Source organism: Elephas maximus, chromosome 2 (genome assembly GCF_024166365.1).
Source record: "Elephas maximus indicus isolate mEleMax1 chromosome 2, mEleMax1 primary haplotype, whole genome shotgun sequence".
NCBI classification, from domain to species: Eukaryota; Metazoa; Chordata; class Mammalia; order Proboscidea; family Elephantidae; genus Elephas; species Elephas maximus.
Genome location: NC_064820.1, coordinates 185,220,075 through 185,234,505, shown reverse-complemented (window position 1 = coordinate 185,234,505; position 14,431 = coordinate 185,220,075). Strand labels below are relative to the sequence as shown.

Genomic DNA, 14,431 nt, shown 5'->3' with positions numbered 1-14,431 from the left:
TATGTGGGCAGCAAGAGAAATCTGGAAATCAAGCCATGAAGAGATAGATTCCAAACAAATTGTTTGGACTTTAGTTTCTTTGCCAGTAAAATGGAGCTAGAAATGCTGGTAACATTCACTGGTTTCTGAACACATGCCAAGCACAGGGATAAGTGTTTACTTGCGTCATCTAATTCAATTGTCACTACAGCCTCATGAGATTGTCATTCGGACTTTATATAATCTGTTCCACATATATTTTCTAAACTGTCTTCTCCAGCCAGACTGCCTAATTACTGTATCAGGCACACCTGCCTCATCAGGGCGTTTACATCAGCACGCCTGTACTTGAGCCATTCCCACACCCTCAGCCGTAGGAGACCTACTCCCTCTTTCTTCATTGCCTCATTTTCACAGAAAAACTTCCCCTAATTACAAAAAAAAGAGAAAAATGTACTTAATATAGATTTGTTTTACATTTGTTCATCTAATCACTTATGGCCCCAAATATCTCCTCCCATACCTCGGCCTTGACCACAAAGTCACTATACGTAACTCAAATTACTAAAATTATGCTATCATTGATGTTGTAGTTAAGTCAGATGGTCCATCTCGTAATTAGAATAACTTAATACATTAATCCTCCCTATACGGTTCTTTGGAAACCCTGGTGGCATAGTGGTTAAGTGCTGCGGTTGTTAACCAAAGGATCGGCAGTTTGAATCCACCAGGCTCTCCTTGAAAACTCTCTGGGGCAGTTCTACCCTGTCCTATAGGGTCGCTATGAGTCGAAATTGACTCGATGGCACTGGGTTTGGTTTTGGTTTGTTTATAAGGCTCTTTAACTGTCCCACCCAAGAGTAAACGATCTTAGTAGAATTTAACTTATAAAAATATAGAAGCAAGATCTAAAAAGCAAAAAGCTAGAGGAAAAGTGGTTATAGGAGTCCCAAGAAAGAGCCACAGACAGATAATTAATATATGAGGCTAGGTACTGTAGCAATATATTGAGGATACCAGTGCAGGGGCAATAAAAACAGAAACTATTTAACTAGGAAAATAATAAAGGCTTGACGGCTTCCTTTTTGTTTGCTGTCTTATAGCTGGCATAGACGGACAACATTAAACTGATCAAGAGGGCCACATTTTTGCATCCGAAAAGGCCTTTAGATAATACAATGTGATTCTGTGTGGTACAATTAATCACAATCACCACCTTTGATTTCCACGTGTAGCTAACAAATGAAAAAAATGTTGGTAATCAAAATAGTGTGTGTGTGTGTGTCTCTGAGTGTACATGTGCATGAGTGGTGGCGGTGATCCGTCTAGGAAGAGAACACACAGATACAATACGGAATAATTTTAAAGTCATTCAATTGGTTTGGGAGGGAAAGAGAAAATGGCAGTTTTCAGAGAGAGAAAATGGTAGTACAAATTACGTTTGTCCATTAAAAAAAAAAAAAAATTCCTGCAGAGAGCTGGAAAAGCCCTATTTTGTGTCTTTTTTTTTTTTTATGTAAGTACTTTGGTCAACAATGCAAACACAACTTGAGGCAGAACAAAAGGAAATTGTAGCTATGATTCCACTCACCAAAAGGGTGGATCTGCGATGCACAATTCAGCTAGATTTACAGGAGATGTCGGCAGCAAAGTCAAGTGACAATGTGAGCTCCGGGCTGCTTAGGCATATAAAAAGCTGTATGTAACTGTTAAAAAAAAGAAAGAAAGAAAGAAAGAGAAGGTAAGATTCAAATGAGCACATAATAAAACAAAAATGAGTAAAAAATGCAAATAAACACCATACATCGTAAAAATGTGGGAAGTTGGAATTAGGAGGTAAATGAGCTAAATTGCACACCTTACCCTGAGGAATATCCTTCAAAAAAAAAAAAAAATAGGGGGATGTAAAATAGGTACAAAGCATACTAATAAGTTCAGTCATTTTGACTCTGATGTACCGTTAACGTAAAGAAGGAAAATTACCACACTGGTATCATAGTCTACCCATTTGTAATCCTTCAGATGTGATGCTGTTTGTAAGATAAACCTTGAAATACACAGTATTAGGTTTGGAGGAGAGTTTCAATGCATCTTTCTACCAATATACAGATATTAAGTTTGCTCTTCACATTTATAGATGATTTATTTCATCTTAAAGTTTATTTTTAGCTCATCCTTATAATGTGAGCGTTGTTTCTGCCAATTTTTGAGTTTAAATATTTGCTAGATGGTACCAATGTCAAAAGCATGTGGGAATACATTGCTGTTGTTGTTAGATGCTGTCAAGTCAATCTTCAACTCATAACAACCCCATGTGACAGAGTGGCACTGCTCCATGGGATTTTCTAGGCTGTAATCTTTATGGAAGCAGATCACCAAGTCTTTCTCCCTGGGAGCAGAAGGTGGGTTTGAGCTACTAACCTTTCAGTTAGCAGCTGAGCACTTAACTATTGTGCAACCAGGGCTCTTTGGGAATATGTATCAGGAAAGTCCCAATGGCCCCAAAACACCATGCCTTGGGGAAGTAACTGCTGGAAGCCTCAATTTCCTCATTTAAAATTGGGGATATAATAGCACCTATTTCATAGGAATGTTCTAAGTATTAAATATGAAAATCCACAAAAAAATGCACTTAGCACAGTGCCTGGCATATACAAATTTCTCAAAAAATGTCACATGTCCTTGTTTTCATTGTTTTTACCACAATTCCAATGCCATGTGTCTGAAATTTCATCAATAGAGATTTGAGGATCATCTAATGATCAGCTGAGGATCCCTGGTGGCACAGTGGTTAAGCGCTCAGCAGCTAACCAAAAGGTTGGCAGTCCTGATGCACCAGCCACTTGGCAGGAGAAAGATGTGGCAGTCAGCTTTCATAGAGATTACAGCCTTGAAAACTCTGTGGGGCAATTTTACTCCGTCCTATAGAGTCGCTAGGAGTCGGAATGGACTTGATGGCAATGGTAATGACCAACTCTTTCAAAACACGAATTCCTCAAAATAAGATTTCGTATTAAACTAACTCAGACTAAGATATTTTTAACTCAGCAGGTTCCCATTTCCCTAGGTCAATACAATTGGGACAGTGGGGAAATTAAAGGATGCTTTCTTAAGTCAGCAAAGGAGTAGCCTTAGTCCTAAAGGCGGGGGGAGGGGGGAAGTTCACAAAAGGAGTGACAATAATTGAAAAAAAAAAAGTTCTCATTTCCCTGTTTTCCTCAAGTCACTCCATGTTGGACACTAAATGTCTCTCCACAGGTAAACACAATGGGCTTCTCCTCAATCAGTATTCCCAGACAGGGCATAAGTCCTCTAGTGAGTGGGCGAGGTGCCCGCCCCGATTCCCACACACAGTCCACAACTGGATTCCATGTTCCTTGTCACATCCCTCTCAGGGCCAAGCAGTATTTTCAGAGCAAATGCTGTATCTTCCTCGACCACTCTGAAAAGCCTTTCTACCCTCCACAAAAGCTATTGATCATTTGGAACAAAAACATTGGACGCTAGCATCCTAGTCTTCCAGAATGGTAGGCAGCCTGTCACAAGGCAGTAAACAACGTGGGATTGAAATCCCCACAGCCTCGGGTTTGAATTGTGTCTCTGTCACTAATAACTGCAACTTCACGCAAGGTTCCTCAGACCCTCTGAGCCTCAGTTTTCTTATCTGCCAAAAGGGAACAAAACACCTATCACACAACACCCAACAACAACATAAAGAAAATACTCCTGGCACATAGTAGGCACACAATGAATGCTAATCATTGCTGCTTTCCTTGCTAAACTATCTTCCTTAGTATGGTACCTTGTTAATCTGATTACAAGAGAATGGTAGGTGTAGAATTGTCTAATCAAGACCATGTGTTTTAGAAAGACAAATTGACAAGACTAGACAGAATTGTAAGATCTTGTTTTAACTTGCTTTGTTTTTATTTTGTTTTATTTTTACAAGTTGGCAACTTGGCAATCAGACCCTGGCACAGCAATATGGTTCTTTGATTTCCTCCTCAGAAACTCTGCGGTCTTTCTTGTCTTTCCATGGCACAACTTCAGCACTTAATTATATCCTACCTTGTAATAATGAGCTGTCCTTATAATCAAGTCTGTTTACTCACTTGGGCATTTCTGAGCCTTTAATCTCTCTTGAATATTAGTTTTTAATGCTAGTTAGAGCCACAATTTAACAATTTTATTACTACATAAAATCACAAGAATATTTTGAAGGAGATTCACCAATGGGCTGAATCTAAAATTACTTTTATGATTAGAAATAGTACAGAATCACAAAATTAAGTCTTAATGGTAGAAGCAGGCCGGTCTCGTATACCTCCCCACCAACTAGCTGTGCCCCCATGAGCAAGTCACTGAACTTCAGCATCCTGCCTGCAGGCAAGCTTGGAGTTGAGTCAGATGCCTGTCTCAGCGAGAACACTCTATTTGTTCTAAAGATCAATGAAGAGAATGACCATGGTGGGGCAGCTACACATTTTAGGCAATAGGGAAATGTTACTTGCTTTTGTTATTTTTAACAAGTAACACATTTTTTAAAGCTAATTATAAACTTAGAATCCCGTTGCTAGAATATCAGATAAAAACAGGTACGGTCAGTATACATAATGTATTCAAAGCATGTTATGAATAAGACATTAGGCTCCACAACTAAACTGCTTGAGTTTGATAATGTGACAAGAACACATCATAACTGTGTGATCTTAGACAAGTTATGATCCTCAACGTTCCTTGACTCCTCTGCAGTAAAATAGGGATAATAACAATATGTAACTAACAGGGTTATTTTTAAAGGTACATAGAAAATTCACTTAACACAACGAATGGCACATCGTAACTGTTACCTATTATTATTGTTAATTTTTATTAGTGAAATTGAATTACATAAAAATAAACTATTGTTGTTGTTAAGTGCTGTGGAGTTTGTTCCAGCTCATAGCAACCCTATGCACAACAGAAAGAAACTCTCCTCGATCCTGCGCCATCCTCACAATCGTTGCTATGTTTGAGCCCATTTTTGCAGCTGCTGTGTCAATCCATGTCTTTGAGGGTCTTCCACTTTTTCACTTTACCAACCATGATGCCCTTCTCCAGCAACAAGTACCTCCTGGTAACATGTCCAAAGTACGTGAGACAAAGTCTCGCCATCCTTGCTTCTAAGGAGCATTCTGGCTGTATTTCTTCCAAGACAGATTTATTTGTTTTTTCTGGAATTTCATGGAATATTCAATATCCCTTGCCAACACCACAATTCATACGCATCAATTCTTCTTTGGTCTTCTTTATTCATTGATCAGTTTTCCCATACATATGAGGTGACTGAAAATGCCATGGCTTGAGTCAGGCACACTTTAGTCCTCAAAGTGACATCTTTGCTCTTTTTTTTTTTTAAAGAAGTCTTTTGCAGCAGATATGCCCAGTGCAATATCTCATTTGATTTCTTGACGGCTGCTTCCATGAACATTGATTGTGGATTCAAATAAAATGAAATCCTTGACAACTTCAATATTTTCTCCGTCTATTTTTTTATCATGATGTTGCTTATTGGTTCAGTTGTGAGGATTTTTGTTTTCTTTGTGTTAAAGTGTAACCATACTGAAGGCTATAGTCTTTGATCTTCATCAGTAAGTGCTTCAAGTCCTCTTCCCTTTCAACAAGCAAGGTTGTGTCATCTGAATAACGCAGGTTGTTAATGAGCCTTCCTCCAAACACACTAATTTCCTAAATACCAAACTCACCCCATGTTTTGTTATGCATATTATGAATATGTGTCAAATGAATAAATGACAATGATTTTTTGACTCATCAAATATTCAATAAAAATGATGCATGTTATAAGACAATAAATTTATGAAATGTTACTATTTATTTGGTTTACATCTACATGAAGAAATATCAGATAAAGCCTATATACTTATTGTAATTTAATTCTTTATTGATCAAATTATAATAAAACTAAGCAAATATGAAAATCATATTTTTCTGAAACGTAATTTTCTGTTATATTTTACATATAGGATTTTATATCACTACATTGCAATTTATATTTTCCAGCTTGTTTTTTTAATATTCTTTTATAAAAATCATTGCAAAAGTTATTTAAAAGTACACTAGCCACTGACAGTGACTGCTTACATTACAGTGGGCATCCTTCCAAATATCTCTCTATAAATACATTCACATGGAATAGAGACAATTGTGCAAAATAATACAATGCCATACTTAGAGTTTTCTCCCAAACCCCATTCTGTAATAGAAATGCACTTCCTAGATTATTGATGGAAGTTAATTGGGGTCCACTTTTGATTCAATCATTTAAAATTCTCATTAATTTGAGAAATTCAATTATCCTATTTAAAATATTATAAAATAAGTAATTTAAAATAATTACAAATTACTGACATTTGGGGAATAATTTAGGGATGCCCTGGTGGTACAGTGGTTAAGAACTAGGCTACTGACCAAAAGGTTGGCAGTTCGAATCCACCAGCTGCTCCTTGGAAACCCTATGGGGCAATTCTGCTCTGTCCCATAGGGTCACTACAAGCCGGAATTGACTCAGTGGCAAAGGTTTCGTTTGTTTGTTTGTTTTTGGTTCAATTTACATATTTTAGATGAACTTTTCCACAATTAATATACAAATTGGAAAAAGTAGACAAAGGCTAAACTACGTATTTTACACAAATGCCATAAAATGGAAGTGATATAGACAAACCAATAAAAACACAGACAATAGGAATAAAACTTGCAAGATGCTGTTATCGTCATCCAAACAACTGGTTCCCTTAATGGAAATTAAGTTTATAGGCTTAAAAGAAATATTAACAATTTTCCCTTTAGATATAAAGAAAATGATATTACAATGTGAGGAATGGGAGATTAGTAAATGCAAATTAATTGACTTCTTTCTCATGAGTAAAAATAAAGTTTTCACAGACATAAAAATATGAGCATAAGAGTTTCATTTTACACAGCAGAAGAAAATGAAATGACAGTTTCAAATGAATGAATTTAAGCATACTTAAGCCATTCTATATTCTACTATTCATAAGACTGTTTAGAAACTTCAGCCATGTTAAAAAATATATATATATTTTAAGTCCAACTAAGAGCATAGTCTTGGTGGCCATGAACAATGTCACAAAGATGTTATGGGCAGTCAAATAATAAAAATGAAGTATGCTTAGAATGCATTTAAAATAACATAACTCTCTTTTCTATAGTACTTTTCATTCCCTCTGAAACCACTCTGGTCAAAGGAATCTCCTATTCTTGCTATATGTCAATGTTCTTTGCTGAGGAAAGCATTTCAATTCATTTAATTTGCCCTTTCTTTCACACAGAGAGTTCCACAATAATCTCCCAAGTTCTGGCATAGTTTTGCTCGGAATACATGGTTTCTATCACAAGGATGCACCAAAGCAATCAAAACACAATCACATTTTCATCATTCAAATGCAGGTTCTGTGATCTAAAGCTAACACTTTTCATGGAGGCTTCAACAGCAAGGAAAAAAAAAAAAATTCTACAGAAGTTTAAAAAGCTACTCTGTGTAATACCAATTCATTAAGCAATTTCGAAAGGGTCAAATCTTATTTTGCTTAAGGGTTATCTGTTACAGAAATTACTGGAGTTTCATAAAATATGCACTCTCTCCCTGCTCATTTTCTGAATGAATAAATATGAGGCCAATTTGATACAGAATCACTTCAACTTGAACTAATAATTGTGTATTGCCTGCCTAGAATAATGTTTGTTTCAGAGGGATACATATAAAAAGGAACGCGAAAGAAAACATTAAATCAGTCACTAATTATAATTAATTCATAGATAGTTGAGGTTCATTTGCTTTTGCTAAAGTATATAAAATAATGCTTATACAGAGGCTGGAGTGCAATCAAAACCATACTAGATCATATAAGGACTATTTATATTTGCTTACAATATACAGCTCTCTAAGAGAAATTGGTACAAGCAGAAACCTGTAGGTCTCCCCAGAAACAGGATCCCATCTGATTATTTATTTTACTTTGGGTTATGTACATGGGTCCTTTGGGAACATTTGAAATAGCTAAAAAAAATAAAACCTTGCCTAAAGACACTGCTTGGGATTTTGTTTGCACTGAACCATTCTAGGAACATATAAGGAAATACATAAAGTTATCAACATCTCTTTTTAAACATGGATAGATAGGAAACTAACCCATGGAATAAGAATGTTTTTTAAATCATGATGAATTTAACCTTTGTGTATGGAAGCCTTCTCTCCTTAACTGATGCCTCAGCCTACTCAGTTGGTTTGGTAATACAGCAATTATGTCTTTAACCTCTGCTCATGAGCAAATTATTTGTTAGTCTGCTCCTCTCAATGATCACTCACAGTATCCCTCAAAGGATTACTGAGTTGTACATCATATTCATTCCCTGATATGGAGACCGCTGAGCCTCTTCCCTGTGTCCTTAGGTTCTGAACTCTCCCTCCCCAGAGAGGGTTAGTCAAGTGTGCAAGTGAGCAAGTAGGCTGAGTGCCTACAATTTTACATCAACAGTCATGCTTCGTGAGACCAAGACAAGGGTGCAGAATAATGGTAAGATATAGAATAACTGTAGCATTCCACCAAAAGTTTTAAAACAACCCAAAAAAGAAAAGACAGAATGGCAGAAAAAGGAAGGGAAGATGAGAGGAAGGGAGGGAAGGAGGAAGAAATGGAATGGGAGGAAGGAAGAAAGGCAATAAGGCAAGCAAAAAAAAAAAAAAATCACAGGGCATTCAGTCTTTAAGGCCTTAGATTTCCATACGCATGAACGTTGACCAGCTGACCAGTGCTGGTTTATAATAAATTTTCACAGCAAGTACAGAGTAGAGAATTTTCCATAAAAATTAATAGAATTAGTACAAATATTCAGTCTATTACAAAAACTTTTGAAGCACTTTCCAATTGGCTTTATCAGCATCCATTTTAAAATGAACAGTTTACCAATAATCATAACTGATACCTATCTTTGCCTTAAGAACAACTCCACGGTAGACTGATTTATCAACACATTCTTGCACCTCACTATATGTTACTTTTAGTTGGTTCAACATAATGAAGCTGTATTTCTTTAAAATTAAATTGTATTTTTCCCCTCACTCACTCATACACACCTACATATACACACAAACACTAAAATTGTTTGTAACAAGGCCATTAGACTTGGAAGGATTTACTCAATGTTCAATATTTGGGAATAAGGGAGTAGGGAGAAGAGGGTAGAGAAAATGTGGGGGTACCATGCATCTTCAATATTTTGAATATTAAAGATCCCATATACCAAATATCATAGAGATATAATTATACTTTTTGATTTTCTAAAATTGTGATCATTAAATGGATCGGGCTTTTTAGAATATTGAAAGTTTATGTTTTAAATTTTTAAATATAAACACTGACTATTTTAATTGCATTCCTATCAGATCTAATGGCATCAATAAAAATTAGAGATGGACATTCAAAATCAATTTCAGAATCAAAATTTGCACCATATCAGGCACTAGCAGAAATAATGCTAACTTCCAAAAGAAGAAATAAGAAACGACCTGATCACTGACTGTGCTAATCTCACCAATATGAACTGTACCTTTTAAAACATAAATTCTCCATTAAGAGTAAAAATAGGCACACACTGAACAAGAGATCAGCATGATTGCTATATTAAAAAATATTCTCAGAATATTAAGTAGCAAACAAATGCCTTCATCCCCTTCATTATCCTCCCCCTAATTAATTAACAGATTGTCACAGTCTAAGAACTAAATTTATTTTCAATTAAAATAAGAAGCCCGTATGTCATGATAATTTTTTTTTGTTGTTACTGTTTCTAAAGCTCGAAACAAAGGTTTGTTTTTAGCCTTGAACGTAGTAATCAAAACAAACCCTTCCATTTTTCATAAGGGTAAGGATACCTCAGGAGTTGTTCTCCTAGCAAGGTCCTACCTCAGTGGTTAATCCTATTAAGAACTGAGCCACGCACCACAACTAAATCCCCCGCTGAATTTGAGGAATCAAAGGCTTACTGCACACTTAGAAGGCAAAGACTTTGGTAAAGGGCTCTATTATACGAGGAACAAAAGAATACCACTTGTGTACTTAAATATCATCTGCTTTTCCTTCCAAAATACTCCATTTTTAAGTAAAGATATGTGATTTAAATGTATTTAGAGTTTAGCTTTTGGCACCACTCTGGTTTCTGAGTGGAAGTGCCATCTGCGGGCCCCATGGCTCACACATAATGATATGCTTGCAAGCTGCTTCCCTTTTCTGCACAATGTACCCTTTTCACTTTAACATACATTTTCCATAAATTTTTGAATAACAAATCGGGCTGGGGAAGTTTGTTGAAACGGGACAAGGGAAATGCCTGTAAGCTAGAAACTGGTGATTTTACTGAAGAACTGGTGCAGTGGAAAATATCCGCTCCACCTGCACCCTCCCACCCCCAGCCTTGAGCTGTGATCCTTTGGAATTGCAGAGGAAACTTTTTTTCCCCTCAATATATAAGGTCCGTACATTAACTTGGGCAAGGAGCCCACATGCCTGCCATCCATTAAACCTGCTGGGTGACAAACTGATGAGAGTCATCACGCAGACTCCCAACGTTTGATCTCCTGATATCGCCAGATGTCCCCCATTTATATTCAAACATAACCACAGTCATTAATGCAACTTGCCCGGCTGGCATTTAATAGGGGGAAAAGTTGAATTCTAAACTAAAATCCTCACTATCTGAAGCTTTCAATACGTGGATTATAAGCTATTAAATATGCTTCAATTTGTATAACTTTCTGGCTATCAAGAAAATTGATTTCATTGTAGGGGTGGGAGTTGGCACGGAATAGGCAGTTTTGCATGCATTTCAAAAAGGAAGACCTGCATCCATCTGGCTTTTGAATTTAAACAACAAAATTTACCCTCACTTTGTTATGTTCTTAAATACAATGAGAATAACCTTGGCTTGGCTCTAATTCAAATACACCGCTTAAGGAAAGGGCGAAGGAGTAAACAAACAACGAAAGTCAAGGAAGCCATGGTTGGAGAGAAACTTAGCTTCGTTTTTTTTTTCTTTTTTTCTGGTCTAATATCACTCATAAAACTGCCTACTAATAAGATCCACCTGGAGAAGTTAAACAAACAAACAAAACATCGACGCTCAGTCATCACTCCAGGTCCACAGAATAAAAGTCTCCAAGGTTGAGATCCAGATATTTTAAAAGTTCATTGTTAATTCTTTTGAAATCAATTCAAAAGACCTTGACTTTTCCAACTCCTGGAAGTATACTCGAGAACTATTTATGAGAAGGTAGTTGGGTGATGCAAACATTTGAGCACTTGACTACTAGTCAAAAGGCTGGTGGTTTGAACCCACCCAGAGGCGCCTTGGAGGACAGGCCTGGTGACCAGCTTCTGAAAAGTCACAGCCTTGAAAACCCTATGGAGCAGTTCTACTGTGCACACATGGGGTCACCATGAGTCAGAATCGACGCAACAGCAACTAACAACAACAACAACAACAACATTCATGAGAACATAGCTTAGCACCTTGGCTTTTTAAGATTTCCCTCTTTTCTGTTCTTTCCTTTTTGCTGAAAATATTTACAATGTCTAATCTGTGCCTGTTACTGGGCACTTGGTATATATACAATCTGTGAGATGCGCAGTTTTGCCTCTGGAGAGTCAACATGTGGTCCTAGAAAGAAGCATAACGATGCCTAATATTACGAGGGCAGAAGAGATTTTTATACAACTAAAGGGAAAGACCTGACATGTCTTCCAGAAACTGAAATATGCCCAATGACTGGCCATTTCTAGAGGATCTGAACAAGGAAGCCACTATACCTACCATAAAAACGCTCAACGTCAATGGCTGGGAGGGACACTGACTTGTTTAAGGAAAGAAGATTGAATTTAAGCATTAAGGAGGAAACCAGAAAGATTATAATGTCTTTCTGGATCCTTCTATTTCCTGCTTTACACTTGAACCCATTTAGAGTCTCCTTTCTCCTACCTTTCTCTCTCTGGATAGAAGGTGTCATTAACCAGGCTTTTGGACCCCCAGTCACTCTGCAACAATACCCTGCTTTATTTTCTTCATATCACTTGTTGCCACACAAACTTATTTAGTTTATTGGTTTATTCATCTTTTGTTTGCCCCTCTCTGTCAGAATGGAAGTGTTTTCTGTCTTATTCACCTACCTGCAGGACCTTGATCAACACCTGGCACTAAGTACATGTTTAATGAATGAATTGATGAACAAAAACAGTTAACCTTACTATTCCTTGAGTTCTTTTGCCATACATGGATTTTTTTTTTTTCCAATATATCTCCTGGGCATAGAGTTTTAGTGAATTTTTCCTTTGAGATTTAACCTGACTCTCTTTTACGATTCTTTTGGTCTATCTGCTATCTGGCTTTTATCCATGGGAGAGGCTAGAACTTGAACTTATTTCGATAGAAATCAGTTTTTACCCAAATCCAACACATCTTCAGTTCACTTCTCACTGTTGTTTTCATTAGCTGCTTTCGAGTTGGTCCCCGACTCTTGGTGACCTCAGGCACAACAAAACAAAATGCTGCCCAGTCCAGTGCCATCCCCATGACTGGATGCAGACCAGGCTGTTGCTATCCATAGAGTTTTCATTGGCTGATTTCAGAAGTTGATCACTAAGCCTTTCTTCCCACTCCATCTTAGCCTAGGAGCTCCTCCAAAAACGTGCACAACATCATAACAATACACATTTCCACAGAAAGATTGGTAGTAGCTGCGTATGAGGTGCATTGCCTGGGGATCCAACCTGGGTCTTCTGCATGAAAGATGAGAATTCAACCACTAGCCAATCACTGCCTCCTACTTCTTACCAGAAAGTAATAAAATATCCTTTTACTCCTCATAAGTAATGGAATTCCAAACCTTATTTAAATCTTACATTCTATTCCAAGGAAGAACTAAAAGAACCCCATCCAAAAAAAAAATATTGGAGGAATTTTTGTTTCAAGGTCAAGCAGTAGAGGATAAATCCACACCATCAACTCATAGAATAAAGGGAATTAAACATTGAAATCACTGCTTTATGGCCTTTGGTAATACTGACAAAATATTAAATCAGGCTTAAAATTACTATGTACTATTAAGCCACTTTTATTTTAGTTATTTCTCCAGCTGCTCAGCACATCCCTGCAATTTCGTAGCACCTACTAATGGAAAGGAAGCTCAGACTCTATTGACAGCTCCATGACAAGTCATACTTCACCTTCCATTGTCCAGTCTTCTTAGCTGTTCATTATCTTGACTGCTGTGCCTACGAGATAATGATACAGTCTGCTTCTACCCCTGACTGTAACACAGTTTTGCTCCAGGGTTCCTTTTAATTGAAACACACTGTCTGTGTTTCTGTTTTTGGTGCAAAAAAAAGTAAACATATTTAATGCAAATATTCAGTTTGTATTTGCTTCGCCAATAGGGAGTGTGTAAAAGATGCCTGCCTCTAGAAGAGGGATCGAAGGATTCTTTTGAGACATTAGTGTTTCTTACTCTTTCCTTTCACTTTCATTACTATTTGTCACTTCTGTGGAGGTGATAATCAATTGTATCTGTGAGAAAAAAAAAAGTATGGCCATTCATTCCATTTCCCGGAATGTCCCTAACCCATTCAAAAAGTATTGAGCAATGTTTCATCAATCCTTGAGCACACAATTGACCAAAAATATTTTCTTTCTTCAAAAATGGATCTAATAAATTGTGCCTGCTAAATTATCTGTGGTCTTTGTAAATCCTATTAAGTAGCCACCAATTGACTAGGACAGAAATGGCTGACTTCAGGATTAGTGTCAGCTAAGCATGACCGATATGTTGCATTCGCCTAGCAGATAATTGTCAGAATTTGAACCCTTTCACTAAAAACTACTGAATTCTCCCCACCAACACATATAATTCAAAAATAAATAAATAAATACACAAATAAGAAACATTAGGGTTTATTCTCTCTCTAGCAGGCAAAGAAAGATTGTATGCTAAGATACAAGGACCACACCGAGTCAGATACTGTGCCTATCTTCAAGTTACCCCTTTCAAATGTCACAATCATACCGGTGACATCAGAACTCTTCACTTGCCTAATTTATAGATGAGGACGCCTAGGCAGAGAAGTATAAAATATGTTGTCCAAAGACAAACTGTAGAGCTGGACCTTGAACCTGGATCTGATACCAAACCCCAGGCTCTTAACTACCACTACAGTCTGATGCCTAGTCTAACTCCACTCTTTGGAGCTGCAATATTACAGCAGTTCAGTGAAGTATTCTAATGACTATCACTTAGTTATACATCAAAACATGTATAGTTTTACATGTTGAACATATAGCACGGATTCACAAATTATTCAGAATATCTGACTGACGTAAGGTATTG

The 14,431-nt window shown here is 37.0% G+C and overlaps 1 protein-coding gene across 1 annotated transcript in view; it reads right to left on the bottom strand.

The window, feature by feature from the left end:
• The window catches only part of TENM2 (teneurin transmembrane protein 2), a 1,384,955-nt gene that overhangs the window by 1,288,857 nt on the left and 81,667 nt on the right, over positions 1 to 14,431 (bottom strand). The window contains exon 2 of the mRNA XM_049874278.1: positions 1,571 to 1,685. The gene's annotated coding sequence lies outside the window, so the exon portion shown is untranslated. The remainder of the gene's footprint in view (positions 1 to 1,570; positions 1,686 to 14,431) is intronic.